Source organism: Chlorocebus sabaeus, chromosome 12, assembly GCF_047675955.1.
Source record: "Chlorocebus sabaeus isolate Y175 chromosome 12, mChlSab1.0.hap1, whole genome shotgun sequence".
Taxonomy (NCBI): Eukaryota; Metazoa; Chordata; class Mammalia; order Primates; family Cercopithecidae; genus Chlorocebus; species Chlorocebus sabaeus.
Genome location: NC_132915.1, coordinates 77,701,231 through 77,721,531, shown reverse-complemented (window position 1 = coordinate 77,721,531; position 20,301 = coordinate 77,701,231). Strand labels below are relative to the sequence as shown.

The 20,301-nt window shown below is 41.4% G+C and overlaps 1 long non-coding RNA gene and 1 other non-coding gene across 2 annotated transcripts in view; one reads left to right on the top strand and one right to left on the bottom strand.

The window, feature by feature from the left end:
- LOC103219051 (uncharacterized) overlaps window positions 1–20,301 on the bottom strand; it is a 59,213-nt gene that overhangs the window by 12,140 nt on the left and 26,772 nt on the right. The window lies entirely within an intron of this gene.
- On the top strand, window positions 3,127–3,230 carry LOC119619260 (U6 spliceosomal RNA). Its single transcript, XR_005235662.1, has one exon. It is a non-coding gene; the product is annotated as a U6 spliceosomal RNA (small nuclear RNA).

Here is a 20,301-nt window from a genome sequence, read left to right as displayed (position 1 = left end):
CACACACCCCTCAACTAATTTATAAAAGGACTTTCATTCAGTTAAAAGCTCTTTGAAAAGAAAATGCACTGTCTTGAAAAGTAATAACAATGACTTAGCACTGCAAGGCATTTTATTATTATGAGGTGACATCACCCCACATTGCAAGGGAAATACTGTTCTCAAGCCCCATTTTACAGCATGGAAACTGAAGCTCAGAAAAGTAAAATGATGTGCCCAACCCATAGAACCAGAACTGTTGACTTTGAGCTATATGTTCTTTCTCTTGTACTGGTGATTCATAAATCTTAGGTTGTATGCAAAAATAACCAGGAAACTGGTCAAAAACAGATTGCCAGGTCACAATCCCAGAGATGGTGACTCAGTTCTTCCATTACGAAGAACAGGAATTTCCTTTTTTTTTTTTCTGATAGGGAGTCTCACTCTGTCACCCAGGCTGGAGTCCAGCGGCGAGATCTTGGCTCACTGCAACCTCCACCTCCTGGGTTCAAACTATTCTCCTGCCTCAATCTCCCGAGTAGCTGGGATTGCAGGCACCCGCCACCACGACCAGCTAATTTTTTGCATTTTTAGTAAAGACGGGGTTTCACTATGTTGGCCAGTCTGGTCTCAAACTCCTGACCTCAAGTGATCTGCCCACCTCGGCCTCCCAAAGTGTTGGGATTACAGGTGTGAGCCACCACACCCGACCCGGAATTTGCTTTTCAACAAGCATCCACAGTGATTCTGATCTAGGTGATCAGAAAATGACTATTCCCCTCATCCAGCAATCTCTTAAAAACACAGGTTGAATGCCCCTAATCTGAAAATCCAAAATCTGAAATGCTCAAAAATCCAAAATTTTCTGAGTACCAACATGAGATAGTGACACTTTTGCTTTCTGGTGGTTCAATGTGCACAAACTGTGCTTCACATACAAAATTATTGAAATATTGTATACAATTACCTTAAGGCTATTTACTGAAGGTGTATATGAAATATAAATGAATTTTTTGTTTCGATTTGTATTCCATCCCCAAGATACCTCATTACATATATGCAAATATATCAAAATCTGAAAAAACCTGAAATTCAAAACATTTCTGATCCCAAGCATTTCGGATAAGGGATACTCAACCTGTACTCACAAACAAAGGTCTTATTTCTCTAGCCTAGTGAACCCATTTGTACATTTGCCAAAGCCTGTTCTCAGTTACACTGGGCACATAAGGACCCAGGATCTGGAATTCCCAGGCTTTGCTTTGCTAACAGTTTCATTTTGCCTCCTGACAAAGCTTTATGTCCTACTGCTGACAGTGGTAAGAAGAATGTCTTTAAATCACCTGCCTATCTGACCAGCAGTGCATGCCCTGAGGATGCAGTCAGCCTGTATCTACACCACACCATAATGAAGGTGTTGTAGGAGTAAGAGCTCTAAAGGGCTTTGGGAGAGCTGAGATCCATCCCATGGAAACCATCCTCAACTTCTTCAGCCAGAGTTGGCATCCCCAGGTATGGCTCCTATAATCTTTTGTGTACAGTTAACATATTGTTAGTTTACAAGCCTGCCTCCTGGATATAAAGGTGCAGGAAAGAGAGGGCAGAGGAATCACACCTCACTCATCTTATCTCTCCACCCCTATACTCAGCTTTAGTCACTCAGCAGATGCTAAGCGTGTGAGTCGATGAATCAATCATTGAATGCAGAACAAACAATACCACAGCAGACTTACTCTTATTACCATGTTGAATAAAAGTTTTCTAGCTGCCTATGTCTCATTTTAGAATTCAAAGGTGGTTTGTTTCTGTTTTTAACCGTGATGGAAACATCTTTAATTTTTCTTGGAATACATTAAAAACATAAAAAAGAGCACTTCTTGTGAAGCAGAAATGATGAACAATAAACTCTGTGGTTTGTGAGACATGAAACACCATAACTGTTTTGAAAAGATAATTTTCCTGGAAACAATATATTTGGAAACTAATTTGCTATTTCACTGGCCAAACCTTGGCCCGCTAATCCCCCAGAGGAATATGGAATATGAGGCTTTGTGGTACAACCAACAACCAACATTTGACAGAGTGACTTTTCCAAGACAGATTCAGTGCACACAGTGCACAGTTCAATATTCTGATGGTGTCTTCTCATTCACCCTCTTATGGTGGGAGTATAATTCCTATTTTACAACTGTGATAACTTAGGTTCAAAAATCACACAGCTAATAAGAGTTAGAGCTGGAATGATACAATATCTGTCCTCCCATGATTGCTTTATTTTTCTTGGCATAATGTCCTCCAGGTTTATCCACGTCATTGCATATGAAAAGATTTCTTTCTTTTTTTAATGCTGAAAAATATTCCATTGTGTGGATTTACCACATTTTCTTTATCCATTCATTCATCAACAGACATTAAGGTTGTTTCCATATATTGGCTACTGTGAATGCTATCATTTGAATGTCCCTGCCAAAATTCATGTTGAAATGTAATTGCTAGTGTAACAATATTGAAAGGCAGAACCTTTAAGAGATGATAAGGTCATGAGGTCTCTGCCCTCATGCATGAATTAATACTGTTATCATGGGAGTGGGTTACTTGTCAAAGGAATAGGGTCCTGATTAAAAAAAAAAAAAAAAAGATGAGTTCAGCTCACTTTTCTCTCTGTCTCGTACGTTCACTCACCATGTGATACCTCCTACCAGAGAATAACCCTCACCAGATGCTGGCACCAAGCTCGTGGAATTCCCAGTCTCCAGAACAGTAAGAAATAAATTTCTTTCCTTTATAAAATACCCAGTCTGTGGTATTTTGTTATAGCCATAGAAAATAAATGAAGACAGTGAATAATGCTGTAATAAACATAGGAGGGCAAGTATCTCTTTGAGATCCTAATTTCAAATCTTTTGGATATATAGCCAGAAGTGAGGTTGCGGGTACTATAGTAGTTTTATTTTTTAATTTTTTGAGGAATCTCCATATTGTTTTCCATAATGGCTCCAACATTTCACATGCAAGATGAATAAGTTCTAGAGATCTGCTGTGCAACCTAGTGCCTATAGTTAACAGTACTGTATTGTAAACTTAAACATTTTGTCGACAGGATAAATCTCATGTTAAGTGCTCTTACCACACTAAAAAAGGGTTGAAATGCTCACTTCAGCAGCACATATACTAAAATAGGAATGATACAGAGATTAGCCTGGTCCTTGCCCAGGGATGACATGCAAATTCATGAAGCATCCCATATTTTCTAAAAAAAAAAAAAAAAAAGCATAGGGGACACAAGAAAACTTTTGGAGGTGATTGATACGGTTCGGCTGTGTGTCCACCCAAATCTCAACTTGAATTTATCTCTCAGAATTCCCACGTGTTGTGGGAGGGACCCGGGGGAGATAATGGAATCATGGGGGCCAGTCTTTCCCCTGTTGTTCTCCTGATAGTGAAACAGTCTCACGAGATCTGATGGGTTTATCAGCAGTTTCCGCTGTTGCTTCTTCCTCATTTTCTCTTGCTGTGGCCATCTAAGAAGTGACTTTCGCCCCCCACCATGATTCTGAATCCTCCCCAGTCATGTGGAACTGTAAGTCCAACTAAACGTCTTTTTCTTCACTGTCTCGGGTAGGTCTTTATCAGCAGCATGAAAACGGATTAATACAGTGATGGATGTTTATTACTTTGATTGTGGTGGTGGTTTCATGGGTGGATGCACACATCTAAACCCATCAAATTGTATATATTATATATGTACAGTTTTTTCAATAGATCAATTATACCTCAAAAAGACTTTTTAAAAAGCCTAGTGAATGTTTCACAAAAACGTAAATATACTTAACATTACTGAACTGTGCACATAAAAATGGTAAAATTTATATCATGTGTTTTTCACCACCAAAAAAAAAAAAAAAAGGAGACAAAACAAAGAGAACAAGGTAGAGCTAGATTTAAACCTAGGTCCTTTTGGTCTCAGCCCTATAGGCTTCCTGTAATACTCAGGCTATCTGAAGTTCAGCAGCATCATCATAAAGCACTTTCAATTAACTCTACCCTAATACAGGTGATATGGTTTGGCAGTGTCCCCATTCAAATCTCAACTTGAATCTTCCAGAATTCTGAGGGACCCAGGGATAGGTAATTGAATCAGGTAGGCTGGTCTTTCCCGTGCTAGTCTCATGATAGTGAATAAGTCTCACGAGATCTGATGGGTTTATTAGGGGTTTCCGCTTTTGCTTCTTCCTCATTTTCTCTTACTGCCTCGAGGTAAGAAGTGCCTTTCACCTCCCGCCATGATTCTGAGGCCTCCCCAGCCATGTGGAACTGTATGTCCAATTAAACCTCTTTTTCTTCCCAGTCTCTGGTAGGTCTTTATCAGTGGTGTGAAAATGGACTAATACACAGGGCAATGAAAATTCAGGCAGAAAAAAAAATGCCTCCCCTCTTGACCCCTTCTCCAGTCTCCCCTGCCAGATCATTCAATCACAATTTTGCTTTTTTGAGAAAAAGTCTAAAAATGTCACACATTATAAACTGTATGAAACATGCGAAATTGACTGATGGTAATGTCTTCATTATCCTGAAGCCCTAAAGAATTATGGAACATCAGAAAGATTAGACTGTAACAAATAAACAAAATGTAGTTAAGAAATAAATTCTCATACAATAAAGTTTGGAATATGTAGAAACTAAAATAAAGAATAAAGAAAAGTGCCTATAATCTAATATCCAGACTGTGAAGTATTTGATTGGCATTTACTTAAAGATACAGATATATATTTTACATATATAATCTATATATTATTTCAAATATATAAATATGAAATCAGAGTTTGTAGCATGAAATAGTACATCTTTTTGTTTTCCACTAACATTTAAGCAGACACATTTTCTCATGTGTATTCGTCCATTTTCATACTGCTGTAAAAAACTGCCCAAGACTAGGTAATTTATAAAGGAAAGGGGTTTAATTGACTCATAGTTCAGCATGGCTCAGAAGACCTCAGAAAACTTACAATCATGGTGGAAGGCAAGGGAGAAGCAAGGCACCTTCTTCACAAGGCAGCAAGGAGAAGTGCCGAGCAAAGGGTAAAGAGCCCCTTATAAAACCATCAGATCTTGTGAGAATGCACTCACTATCACAAGAACAGCATGGGGGAAACCATGATCCGGTTACCTCCACCTGGTCTCTCCCTTGAACTGTGGAGATTATGGGAATTATGGGGACTATAATTCAAGATGAGATTTGTGTAGGGACACAAATCCTAACCATATCACCATGCCTTGACACAGACTCCGTGAGTTTTACTGGATGCATAATACGTTATCAAGGAAATATTTATTTAATTAATCTTTTAAAACTATATATTTAGGTTATAACTGGTTGTTCACTTCTCTTATGGCAATTCTGTCATGAACAACTTTGAAAGTAAAGCTTTAATTAGAACATTGAGATACATCCCCAGAAATGGAGTATGAGTCTCTTAGGCATGAATATCACACAAATTGCCAAATCCTTTCTGAAATGCTGCAGTCATTTCATCTGCAGTGCATTTTCCTTCACTGTACTCAGGGTCAGCTTCACAGCAGCGCAACCTGGGCGGCCCCAGAGAACCCTTACTCAGAAGGGTTTGTTTGGTTTAACGCTTTGTTGGCACCATCATGAAATTCTTAATAGTTTGAGCTTTGAATGTGTGTTTTCTAAGCAAAGTCTGATGGAACAAGGGAACATGCAGGTTACCAGAACAGATTCAGGCAATCTGTGTGCCCCCTGTTCCCTGCTGCCATATTCACATGGAGTGCCAGCCATGCCTCATGAGCACAAAATTCCAGCAGACCCACAGTATGTAGAAGTTCAGTGAGGCTCAAACAAAGTATGAGGTAAGAGTATTATTTCTAGAACTAGGTAAGCCTGGGGGTCAAGGGGCTGGGAGCACTGGCTGTTCTAAGAGACCATACTTTTTATTGGAAGCAGAATTTACTTCAAATGGCCAACAAGCCCTATCATATGTTTTCTTGCTTGTGTTACTTTCCTGTTTCAGGCAACCATTTAGCCTGGTTTCCTTTTAGGCCATCTTTACTCATCAGTGAGCCAAAGGTAGACAGCATTGGTAGAATGTTCACATATCAAGAAGTGAATTTAAAACAATTGAGTTAGTTTTGCGCACCATTCACACTGTTCTAGTAAGAATGAAATGCATATGCATGTACAAGCTACAGAACATATAGTTCAAAGGTAATGCAAATATGAAATGTAATTTCAGTAATTCTGCACAGGAGATTGAATACTCTTGCTCAATGAATCCAATCACTTTGAGGGAGTCAGAGCAGGATTTTACTAGGAGCAATCTTCCTTCTTCCTCTTCCATACCTCCTCTAACTGCCTTCTGGCTCAACAGCAGGTTGATAGCTTTTTTGCACAATCTAATCTGTGACAAACCACCAGGCCAGCTTCCCCAGATAGTGACAGATTAACAGCAATGTTGGTTTGAGGGCTAGTCTTTGGTAAAAGGCAACTAGGCTAACATTTCTTTATTGCCATGTGCTCTATGACTCTTAGGTTCTTTATTTACTTGCTTGCTGGTAAATTTTTACAGCCTTGTTCTGCCAAATATTGTTCTCCTTTGGATTAAGGCCTCATTTCTGAAATATAACTTTTGAACTTTGGACTGCAATAAAATTACTATTGCTATTACGAGTTGAATCTTCTTTATAAAATTACAAAGTTTTTCAGGATAGAAGGTTGGAGAACAGTAAAATTAAAAAATTACGAAGTTTTCCTTCTAAGGACATTATTATAGCAAGAGATTATCTGGTATCCAGTGTGAAAAATCTTCTTAGGCTGATAACCCATAGTCTGGAGAGGCACCAACCTAACCTCTACGGCAGAGGATGCAAGTTAGAATCAACTGAGGAGCTTTGAAAAGCAAGAATGCTTGCATCTAATTCTCCAAGATTTTGACTTAATTGGTCCTTGGGTGCATCCTGGGGACTGAGAATTTTACAAACTTTGCAGGTGGCTCTTTATGCAGCTACAGTTTTGAAGCTGCTTAGAGCCACTGCTCTAATACCTCATTTGTTTATATTCAGAGAAGGAAATACACACAAATAGGTCAGGCAGAATGTCCACTTCTATATCGTCAGGATTCAGCCAATAATTCTGGAGCCCCTACTGACTAACTAATACTAGGCACTTTGGGAATTGCAGAGATGCATAAGATAACTTCTCTGTCTCAAGAAGCTTTCAAGAGAGATGGCAAGTGAGGATCAGCAAGCTAGTCTGAGAGAAGAGAGAGTGTCTAGAACAAGATATACCCATGAGCCGATAGGAGACTATACCTGTGCATTGCCTTTGGAAGGGAACTTCTGGGGTCTCTTTACAGAGGAAGTGTTGGGTCAGATACTTGTGCATTAGGAAGAAGAGCAAAAAAAAAAAAAAAGGCACTCACATCTGGAGATTTTGTCCAAATCCATCCCAAACCTTCTTCCCCATACAAAATAATTTTCACCACTAATAAAGGCAAAACACAAAATATTTGACTCAACTTTTTTATTTTTATTTATTTATTTATTTATTTTGAGATGGAGTCTTTCTCTGTCACCAGGCTGGAGTACAGTGGTGCAATCTCAGCTCACTGCAACCTCCACCTTCCAGGTTCAAGCGATTCCCCTACCTCTGTCTCTGGAGTAGCTGGGACTACAGGCACATGCCACCACGCCTGGCTAATTTTTTGTATTTTAGTAGAGACGGGGTTTCACCATGTTGGCCAGGATTGTCTCAATCTCCTGACCTCGTGATCTGCCTGCCTCGACCTCCCGAAGTGCTGGGATTACAGGCATGAGCCACTGCTCCCAGCAGACTCCACTTTTTGATAGTAATGTGCTTTTTCAACAGCTACACAGTCATTGACTATCAGTGCATACTAAATAAGGAGAGAATGATGAGGGGATGAGGATTGGAAATCACTCTTTCCCCAGCAGGTTAAATGAACAACAACAAAATCCATATCTTTGTCTAGATGTGATGGCTAATCTCATGAGTCAACTTAACTGGACCATGGGGTACTCAGATCTTTGGTTAAACATTATTCTGTGTTTCTCTGTGAGGGATTTTCTAGGTAAGACTAACATTTGAATTAGTAGACTAAGTAAAGCAGATTGCCCTTAGGCCTCATCCAACCTGTCAAAGCCCTGAATTGAACAGAACAAAATCTGCCGGATTGCCTTCCAGCTGGAACACAGGACTTCTGCCTTCAGACTCAGACTTGGACTGGAACTGATCCCATCAGCCCTCCTCGGTCTCAGACCTCTGCACTCAGACTGAACTGTACCATCAGCTCTCTCTAGAGAACTCAGACTAACACACTGTCACAAAAAAGTTTCCATGCACATTCATGTTTAATCCTCATAACAATCCTCAGTCAAGGGAATGGTGGTATAATATGTGTCTTAATTGGCTCAGGGTGCCATAACAAAATGTTTTAGTCTGGGTGACTTCAACAACAGAAAGTTGTTTCTCGTAGCTCTGGAGGCTGGGAAGTCCAAGATCAAGGTGCCAGCCAATTTGGTTTCAGGTGAGAACCCTCTTCCTGGCTTGTACATGGCTTCGTTTGTCTATACCTAATTACCTCCTAAAGGCCCTGTCTCCAAATACCATCACATTGAGGGTCAGGGCTTCAACATATGAATTTGGGAGGATGCAAAAATTCAGACTGTAACAGTATGTTTCCCATTTTACAGATGGGAACACTAAAGCCTGAAAAAGTGAAGTAACTTGCCAAAAGCCACCAAGCTTATGAATGCAAGAGCTGGAACATGAGCCAATCTCTCTCTCACATACACCATTTTTTCTACTACAGCCATGCTTTTTATATTAGTTATTCTAACACATAGCAAGATACTCATCTTTAGAGATAGCCAGTAAAGGTCTGAAAAGCTACCAGCCTCGCTAGTTATCTGGAAAGTGCTGATTAAAATGACAGCAAAATTCTATTTTTCACTCATCAGATGGGTAAAAATTAAAGACAAATACTATCCCAGTGTCAGGAAGGGAGAGGTGAAAGGAATGCTCTTAAATACTTCTTGTAGGATCACACATCAGTGGACTGTGTGGAGGACAATTTGGCAGTATCTATAAAAATTTTAAATGTGTATTCTCTTTGATCAAGTAGTTTTAGTTCTTAATACCTACCCAAGGGAAATAGTTTCACCTGGGTATGAAAAAGCATCCACTGCGTTTTCTGGTAACAGTGAAATATTAGAAGCACCATATTACCCATTCATAGGTAATGGGTAAAAGGATCATGGTGCATCTAAACTATGGCATCTGTGAAACCTTCCAAAAGAACGTGGCTGATTTGTATATTCTGACATAGAATGTTTTATTTAGCAGAACAAAACATGTGGTATGTATAGCATAATGTTACTTATGTGATAAAAATGTATTGTGTGTCTATATGTATATAATTTTATACAAAAATTCAAGGACACATACATATCAAACTGCTAATGATTACTGCTCATCATTCTGGGATTGGGACAATGGGAAAACAAAACCAGCTTTTGCACTGATGGCATTATTTATTTTATTTCTCTCACTATAACGCTATGGAGTAGACAGATTCCACATCCTAAATGAGAAATCAGAGAGTCTGAGAAGAGAGGGGACTTGTGAGATGAGCCAGGAGGGATTAATGATAAAGCTGGGACCAGAACCCAGGTTTTTTGATTCCAGTTCCAGTGCTCCATGGATGGCACCTTCCTGCTTCATTTAACTTCCAGTTTTCATACCATTTTGCCTCTTATGGAAGGAACCCATCAACCCATTCTTTCAAGGGAAACTTCAACTCTTAAAGAGTTAGATTTGAAAGCTTTTCTTCTCCCTCTTCTGTTTTTTTAAACCAGTCTGGGTCCAGGGGCCAGCATCCTTCTAATCTCTACTTGAAACCTGTAGGTTCACTGTTGCAAAAGACTTCTCTGATGTTCCGTCCTATTTCTATCCAAATAAATCTCATTTTGCTGATGTCTATAAAGTCTGACTTTATAGCAGAGAGCTCTCCTAGAACTCTGTCTTTAATAAAAGAGGAAAGAAGTGGAACTACTAATTTAGTTTCTTTAAAAGGCATGTATTTTCATGCACATTAAGTCCATCTGTTGGTGAAATGATGCCTTTGCACAGTGTATAATTTGATAAAACCCAAAAGAACTCAGAGCTCTTAGCTTGAAGCAGAAATAGAGAAAGTGGCTGGGAACCTGACTAAAGTGGAGAAATCCACCCAACACTATTTTTAGAATTAAAAACTGATTTTTGAAAAATTATCCATCATGGAGAAAGATTCGGGTTCTCAGTGTAAGCACCTCTCAGCACATTCGAACCACTTCAGAAATGGAGATCAAAGGCCCTTTGTCTGTGCAGCTCATCCATTGCGGATATCTTTTTCATGGCACTGTGTGATATGTGACCATCTCACTCCCTGTCTTCACTGTCCAGTGGGTCCCTACTGGCTACAGAGAGCTTACAAATTGGCAGCCACATGTTTGTTTGCCAGTATGAAGTGTTTTTAAATGTTAAATATTGACAACATTTAAAACTTGGCAGTCCACTTAAAATTCTGATTTCTGATTTCTCAAAAAATCAGAAGATCTGGCCATTCCAGGTCCAAATTCTTGCAGAGCATTCATGTGCTGATGCTGAGTAGTAGAAGTGTGAAAGAGACATCACTTACTTCCTACTATGCCACAATTCCACCCTCACTGCCAGGCCCCTACAATACTTGAAGTTGCAACACCCGGTCTTAAGGATTAAACTCTACACTTTACAAAAGGATATTCAAGGTTCTTCACTATTGGCTACTGGTCAACTTCTACATCTTCAGCCTCTCTCACTTCCCTATTTAATCAATAAACCTTCCTTGATCCCTAGCATGTACCAAGCAGTGTGCTAGGTGGATATGGAGATGAACAAAATGCATGCTTCAGTTAGGGCCCCAGCAGATGGCACATATAAATTAAGACAATGTGAGCAGGGTTGGTTGAAGGGTAGGAGAACCACAAAGATAGTGCAGTACTTTGAGCCTAGAAATTTTGGGACTTTTGTATCTCTAGACCTGAAGAGGGACTTCTACCTGGAGAGAAACTACAACCTTCTGTTGGGAATGCAGCCAACTCAAGATAACCCTGCAGACCAGGCACTTTGCACCTGCTTTCACTCTCATCTCTACCTCTGGTTTTCTGAGAAGGCTTCTTCTTTGGCCAAAGTCAGAAGCAAAGGAGAGGGTGTGTCTCTTGATGCAGTCCAGAGAGGTCAGTTTCCTAGACAGAAAGCAGGACAGAGATAGGACAGAGTGGGTCCAAGGTACAAAGAGATGACACTGAGCCAACTCTGCTCTGCCCTTCAAGGAACTCATAGCCTAATGAGGAGATGGGTGGGTCAACAGACAAGGCCAGCATGGTGGGGGCAGTGCTGTGTTAACTAGAATCACAGCAGGCTATAGAAACTCTGGTAACTACCTAGACAGAGGCAACTAACTCAACACAGTTGAAAGCTCCAGGAAATGGTGAACTCAAAGCTGCTCTAGAAATGACTGAAGAACAAGGAGTTAGCAATGAGGAGAGAAAGGCGGGTCATCCCAGGTGGGTCATCCCAGAAGAGAGAGCATCCCATTGCTAAGGCTTCATGGGCATCATATGCCCAACCCATTGAGTCATTCTGTTCCCTAGATGTTTCTCGCCCTTTTGTACTATATCCCTGTGCATAGACACTGCCCTCTGCTGCAATAGTTTCCCCTACCCTTTTTGGAAAGTTAAATTCAGTTCAAATTTACCTCTCCACGCAATTTTACTCCTGTATCTACCCAATAGAAATGTGGTCACACACGCACAAAAAGACACACATTAGAATATTCACAACAGTATTATGCATGGTAACCAAATGTCTATCAACAGTAGAATAGATCAATGAATTCTTAGAATAGAATATGACCCAGCAGTGCGAATGTACAATCTAAAATTCCATTTAAAAATATGAATAAATACCACAAACATAATGTTGAATTTATTAGTCCATTTTCACACTGCTGATAAAGACATACCCAAGACTAGGAAGAAAAAGAGGTTTAATTGGACTTAGAGTTCCACATGGCTGGAAAGGCCTCAGAATCATGGTGGGAGGTGAAAGGCACTTCTTACATGGTGGCGGCAAGAGAAAATGAGGAAGGTGCAAAATTGGAAACCCCTGATAAACCCATCAGATCTCATGAAACTTATTCACTACCGTGAGAACAGTATGGGGGAACCGCTCCCATGATTTAAACGATCTCCCACTGGGCATCTCCCACAGCACATGGGAATTATGGGAGTACAATTCAAGATAAGATTTGGGTGACAACACAGCCAAACCATATCATGAGTGAAAGAAGTCAGACAGCTTTAACTGACGTACACCTCATAAGGTTTCATTTATTAAAAGATCAGTCAGGCAACATCAATCTGTAGTGTTTATATTAGGCTGTTCTTACATTGCTATAAAGAAATACCTGAGGCTGGATACTTTATAGAGAAAAGAGGTTTTAGGCAGCTCATGGTTCTGCAAGCTGTACAAGGATGGCACCACCATCAGCTTGGCTTCTGGTGAGAATATCAGGAAGCTTACAATCGTGGCAGAAGTGGGAGCAGTTGGTGTCAAATGGTGTGAGTGGGAGCAACAGGTCCGGGGGAAGGTGCCACTCTCTTTTAAACAACCAGATCTCATATGAACTCAGAGTAAGAACTCCCTTATCACCAAGGGGATGGTGCTAAACCACTTATGAGGGATCTGCTCCCATGATCCGAACACCTGCCACCAGGCCCCACCTCCAGCATTGGGGATCACATTTCAACGTAAGATTTGGAGGGGACAAACATCCAAACCATATTGGTGTTAGAAGTCAGGACTGTAGTAATCCCTTAGAGGAGTAGTAAGTACTGGAAGGTAGCATGGTATGTGGAGTTCTGTGTTGCTAGTAATGTTCTATTTTATTATCTGGGGGCTGGTTGAATGAGTTCATAAAAATTCATCGACCTGTACACCTATGATATAATTTTCTGTGTGTTATATGTATTTATTTTTTAGTTTAAGTCACTTTCTCAGGGAAGCTTTCACAGGTTGTTGAATAACAAGGGCTTGCTGTCCAAAGAGCTCAGAAAACTCTTCTGTAGAACTCATCAACATGTTTGAAAACCACTGAGAAAAGAGCAAGGTCTCAGGAGCCCCAAACCTGCCTGGATTTCCCTGGCAATCCTGAGCAAGTCCTGTCTACTCTCTTGGCTGGCTCTACCTGTTCCTTTAATGATGCAGTGGAGCAGATGTACTTCCATTTCTTTTCAGTAATCAGGAGTTTTGTAGACATCAGAGATCAATTAATCATTCATCATTTTCAGAACTTCCTTGCCAATGTGGACAGTCTCTGCTCAGAAAACAACCTTGAAGGCCTGGCACGGTGGCTCACGCCTATAATACCAGCACTTTGGGAGGCAGAGGCAAGTGGATCACAAAGTCAGGAGATTGAGACCATCCTGGCTAACACGGTGAAACCCCATCTCTACTAAAAATAGAAAAAATTGTGGTGGCACATGCCTGTAGTCCCAGCTACTCAGGAAGCTGAGGCAGGAGAATCACTTGAACCCGGGAGACAGAGGCTGCAGTGAGCCAAGATCGTGCCACTGCACTCCAGCCTGGGCAACAGAGTGAGACCCCATCTTGAAAAGAAAATCAAAGAAAAAGGAAAAGAAATAAAGAAAAGAAAAGAAAAGAACTTTGAAATAAGCTGGACCCAGGGGCTTGTGCCTATAGTCCCAGCTACGCGGGAGGCTGAGGTCAGAGGATTGCTTGAGCCCAGAGGTTTGTTGAGATTAGCCTGGGCAGCATAGCAAAACCACATCTCTATAAAATAAATTAATAAATACACACATTTTAAATAACAACCTGAAATAGCTGCAACTCTCAGTTGAGTGGCTCCCAACTTTGTCATCGTGGAGGGACCCTACTGTGACTTCTTTCCTATGAACCACACGTACTGAAAAAGGATGCACCCAGTAACAACAACAAAGATGTTTACTGAGTAATGATCCATTTGTTTTAATCGAGACAGTTATATTAACGCCAACCTAACCTTGTGACCAGCATGAGATAACCAATGTTTCTCCACTGGGTTGTGTAATTTCTGCTCAAAGCACAGTAATAAGATAGTTTAGTTCATCTGGGAATATCCATAATAGGGGTCCAATGTAGGATTGCCATCCTTAATTTTATGATACAGAAATTAACTCAGGAGAACTCATTTACATTTCTCAAACTCCTCAAGGTGGCGTTCCTCGGTTAGAACCACAGTAACAGCTCCTCATCCCACATACCAAAGAGACTTTGGATTTTGTCTTCAGATATTTCATGGTACTATTTTCCTGACTTCTTTTCAATAATGATCTCAGGGTGATAAGGCCTTTGTGATGCTACATAAGCCAAGTGAAATGAAATATGATTATTTTAACAATATCAATTGTCTTGCTCTGTTTTGGCTGCTAAGAAAAATCCCATAGACAGGGTTATCAACAACAGAAATTTATTTCTCATAGTTCTGGAAGCTGGAAAGTCCAAGATCCATGTCTGGTGAGGGCCTGCTTCCTGTTTCATAGACGGAGGCTAGCTCTCTGCGACCTCTTTTATATGGGGATGAATCCTGTTCATGGGGGCTCTGTCCTATGATCTAATCACTTCCTAAAGGTCTTATTTCCTAATGCTATCACTTTGGGGGTAGAACTTTAACCTATAAATTTGAGGGGCAAAGGAGGACACAAACATTCAGATCATGGCACCAATATTGGCTTACATGTGCTGCTGTTGTCCTAGGCAACTTACATGGGTTAATGCAGGCTGTGGAATCAGATGGTGTGGGTTCAAACCCCACCTCTAATTCTTACTGTCTCAGTGACCTTAAGTGGGCAGGTAGTTAACCTCACTAAGTCTCCATTTCCTTATCTGTAGCATGAGACTTAATAGTTATTGAGTTCTTTGGAGGATTCAATGTATATAATCCATTAAAGAATATGGCATAGGGTTTGGCACATCGATATATTTAAAATAGTCAACTTCTAATAGTAATTCTGCTTTCTTTTTTTTTTTTTTTTTTTTCCTGTGGCAGGTTCTCATTCTGTCACCCAGGCTGAATTACAGTGGTGCAATCTCGGCTTACTGCAACCTCCGCCTCCCAGGTTCAACAGATTCTTCTGCCTCTGCCTCCCCAGGAACTGAGACTACATGTGTGCACCACCACACCTGGCTAATTTTTTATATTTTTGGTAGAGACAGGGTTTCACCATGTTGACCAAGCTGGCTGGTCTCAAACTCCTGACTTCAAGTGATCCACCCGCTCAGCCTCCCAAAGTGCTGGGATTACAGGCCTGAACCACTGCGACCAGCCATAATTCTACTTTCTTCACAACACTCCTTTTAAGAAAGCATCATGATCCCCATTTTATAAAGGAGAAACTGAGGCTCAGAGACTTGCCCAAGATCGCACAACAATTGAATGGCAGATCCAGAATTTTTAACCCTAGTTCTTCTTGATACCAAAGCCTGACCTATTTCCATGAGTCAGTCCTTCAACCTGGCAGATATGGGGGCTGAATACCCTCAATAGGTTCTTCTATTCCCTTATAAACATTATTTTTGAGGAAAAAAAGGACATTTTAATTATTTTAAAGAATAAAAAAATAGCTGGGCGCGGTGGCTCACGCCTGTAATCCCAGCACTTTGGGAGGCTGAGGCGGGCGGATCACAAGGTCAGGAGATCGAGACCATGGTGAAACCCCGTCTCTACAAAAAATAGAAAAAATTAGCCGGGCGCGGTGGCAGGCGCCTGTAGTCCCAGCTACTTGGGAGGCTGAGGCAGGAGAATGGCGTCAACCCGGGAGGAGGAGCTTGCAGTGAGCCGAGATTGCGCCACTGCACTCCAGCCTGGGCGACAGAGCTAGACTCCGTCTCAAAAAAAAAAAAAAAAAAAAAAAAAGAATAAAAAAATAAATTTTTGGGTAGGCCTTTTGCCCTTGTCATCATTTTTCCCAAGCTCATTTTTTTTATGGACCCATTCAAGATTGTCTGTCCTAATTTTGTGACTGTTGTCAATCTCATATCGGGCATTAATTAGCCAAAGAGAGCACTGGCCAAGCTGTGTGATCGTGGGCACCTCCTTCCATCTCAAAGCAGACCTCAGTTTCTTCTTCTGCAGAACAGGGGATTGGATGGAGGCTCTCCCAGTTCCTGCAGGCTAACCTGGAAGCTTTTCTCCTGACATCACTCCAGGGCCTTTACCCTTGTGAGCGGCTCAAACGTTTGACTCCTGCCCCGGCTTCCTGAACTATGTCAGAGGGAAAAGGAAAAAAAGACAGAGAGAATCGAACATCTGTTTTCACACCAGGGCTAGGAACTCATTCCTAAAACATTTCTCATACTTAACCAAAAGGGCATTCCGTCACGAGGAACAGGATTCATCCCTCGCTCTCTGGCTGCCTCTGCACTTTGCTGATAACACAGTAACAAATGTGCTGATGTGCATTTCCAGGAATCGAAGCTTCTCCCTGACCAGGGCCAGCGCTGCTGCGTTCGGAGGCAGGTGCCAGAACCCAGTGCCCAAAAGCCCTTCCCTTCCCAGGCGAACAGGCCAAGTCCCTGTCCTTGGGGCTGTCTTCCTCCCGCTCGGCACTTCTTTCAGGCCCTGTAGACAGGGATTGGTTGCTTGTGCAGTCATCAATCACACCTCCTTCTTCCTGGCTTCCTGGTTCAGCTGTGGGAGAAAGCCACCCCCACCCCCACCCCACCGCCTGGTTCAGCTATGGGAGGAGCTAAACGAACCCTCAGTCCCACCAATCAATGGCTCAGGGCTTTGCACCCACTCCAGTATGACCTTGAACCGGTCTTAATGTCTCTGGGCCTCCATGCTAGCTAATCTTCAAAGAACACTGTACCAGGCAGTGTTCTAGTTACTTTTGATAGGAATCAACTCCTATTTAATCCTCTCAACAACCTTACATCTCGTGTGATTAGTTTTTTGAGGTATTTTTGTTTGTTTGTTTTGTTTCTTTGAGACAGCAGAATCTCACTCTGTCACCAGGCTGGAATGCAGTGACGTGATCTCGGCTCATTGCAACTTCTGCCTCCTGGGTTCAAGAGACTCTCTCACCTCAGCCACCCGAACACCTGAGATTACAGGCACCTGCCACCATTCCTGGCTAATTTTTTTATGTTTTTAGTAGGGACGGGGTTTCACCATATTGGCCAGGCTGGTCTCGAACTCCTGACCTCAGGTGATCCGCCTACCTCGGCTTCCTAAAGTGCTGGTGAAATTACAGGCATGAGCCACTGTGCCCGGACCCCCATGTGATTAGTTTTATTGTTACCCTGTTTCACAGATGAGGACACTAAGCCACGAAGAGCTTATGTAGTTCACCTAAGAACACACACATCTCAGATTTGAACCCAGGCCTTTGGACGCTAGGCGTGCTTATGCCCTGTCAGCAGCCCTCAAACATTTGGGTCTTAGAATCCCTTCACAGTCCTTAAAAGTATTGAGGATCCCAAAGAGCTTTTGTTTCTGTGGGTTATATCAATCACCATATTAGAAATTAAAACTGTGAATTTTTTAAAGCTCAAGAATACACAAGCACACGTTCTGTTTGTCATCCGAGTACAACATCATCTCGCATCGAACAGTCTCCAGAAAATACCACTCCAAGCTCATGGGAGAATGGGAGTGAAAAAAAACAAATGACATCTTAGTATTATCACAAAAATAGTTTCGACCTCAAGGACCCCCTGCAAGATTGCCGGGGACTCCTGGGGTCCCCAGACCACACTTTGAAAACGTATGCACCACACAGCCTCCATGACCTTGCTATGGCATGCGCCTTAGAGTAACTCCTCTGCCTTTCTCACAGGGTATTAATTCAGTCAGTAAATACTAATTGACCACCGACCATGGCTCAGGCGCAATACTAGGCACTAGGATACAGCGGCAATCAACAAATACGTCCCGGCTACTGTGACGCTTCCGGGAAAGTGGAGGAGTCAGATATTAAGCCAAAATAATCACTCCAATCAGTAATTTAAATCTATTAAGATTATTAGAAAAGAGCAGGACACCAGGGGACCATAACTCAGAGACATGACTTGTTTGAGCAATCAGGAGAAACTTTCTTGAGGAAGTGGCTTATCTCCCTGAGGTTTTGCAAACCATAACTGCACTTTGCAAGAAGAAACTGCTGATGGTCTCCTTCTAATGAGGGTCTGAGATCTGTCATAGCCTCCTTTCTTACAGCCCTTTCTGTTCTTAAAACTACCCCAGGTAAATCCTTTCAGTCCAAAGACTCTCAACTGGGGACTCTTAGTTATTTTCAACTTATGATCCTTTCCCTCCATTCATTCGGTCCCAACACAGCTACTCCCAGTGCATATATACAGTGGTAGAAATTGGTGGCAAGGAAGGGAAGAGGCAACGTGGGGGAATGAAAAGACTTTGGCTTTGGCTTGAGTCCTGGTCTCCATCCCTCTCCTTCCTATCCATGGGACCCTGGCCAAGCTGCTGTTCTAGATTCTCAGCATCCTCAGCTGTACTCATGAAGAGCATAGCATCTTCCTCGTGTGGTTAGGATGACTAGCAAGTGGGTTGACGTGTATGAAAACACACTGCAAATGTAAGATACATAAGGAAATGCACAAATATAAAGTGCAATGCCAGTACGGCAATAATGACAATATTGAATTAGAATCAGACAGTGAGAGGTACTGGATAAAACAGCTTTATCTTTGTTGTTCTCAGTTACATGTTGAAATCCATGCTTAAAAATAGGTCATGTCAAAGAACATCTATAATTGAAAATACATGTTCTTTGAAGGAGGCGTGGGCTTTTTTGTTTTATTTATTTATTTATTTGGTCTGTTTTCTGAATCCAGAACCAGAAATGCAAAAAAAGCAGCTATAATTTTTCCAAGACAAAAGACTTAGTAATTCAGAGCTTTGCTTTATTCATGTTGTTTATCATTCAAAACCAAACCTTCTTGCAAGATCCACTGGGGTGTCTGGTAAAAGGTACATGGAGCTGGGAGTCAGAAGCACCGGGTTCTTAACCCAGCTCAGCCACTGATTCACTGATTGTTTTTGAACAAGTTTCCTCTCTTGTTTGGGCCCCAGTTTTCACATCTATAAGAGGGGCAGGGAGGTGGTAGGAGGTTTTAACTATGTTATTATTTCTCAAAGAATGGGCGCAAAGCAGTAGCAGAACCCTTATGAGAAAAGACTTTAAGAATCACAAGCTTAAAAGAAAATCACTAGTAAAAAGGGTAATCATGTTTTAACTCTCTTTTTATTCTTTGAATTATATGTCAAGGAGAAATTCTCATATATTGGAGCTAGCCTGTCTTTAACAGCTTTCTAACATTTGTTACTTTTCTCTTTAACTGAGCACACTCCTTAGGACAAAGCTTCAGAAGGCAAGAATGTTTAGCTAGAATTTAATATCATTATTTTGCTATCATCATGCATGTGTTTTGGTTGACTTCTGTTTTAGCAAATGACTCTATTTTTATTTATTGGAGTGATATAAAAGCTTCCTTTGTGAATAAATTCTGTTTAGTTTTAAAAAGTGATTTGTTTTTTTAAATGTAGCAGATATTACAAGAAACACATGGCTATGGGAGTAATCATAGCCATACCCACCAAGTTTTGGAGCTGTGTGCTGATGTCTGAGGTGACTCCCCTCACTGCTGAGGGTCTAGTCTTAGTCCCTATTTAGTGGTTGTAAATGGCTTGGTCACGGGATGTTCTCACTGTTGTCTGTTGTCCAGGCTCCCTGGGTGCCAAAGTTGCATTAGACTCTGGGTCAGGGGTACAGAGGTTCGGGTTGCTCAGGAATTTTGTCCTGCCACAGACAGAAGAGCAGCAGATGCACTCTCTGAGAATAATCCTACTTATAGCAAGGGGAGGGCTCTAGCTGTCATTTCAACTGTATTCAGAAGAAATTACCATAATCATGAGTTCTGGGTCGTGTAAGAGTTTATGAGGTCCTTTCTCACATACGAGCTCAGGAATCCTCACTACATACCTCCAACTTGGGTATTATTTCTGACTTCATTTTACAGGTGAGGAAACAAAGGCTCCGAGAGCTGAAATGTTGTGAAGCCGCACCCCTAGAAAGGGGTAGAAGGAGGACTTTCAATCTGCATCTTGTGCCACCAGAGCTCATTGCTCTTTCCAATGCAAATGATGCTAAAGAAAGTTTGGAAATAAATCTGAAAGACGAAGTGTT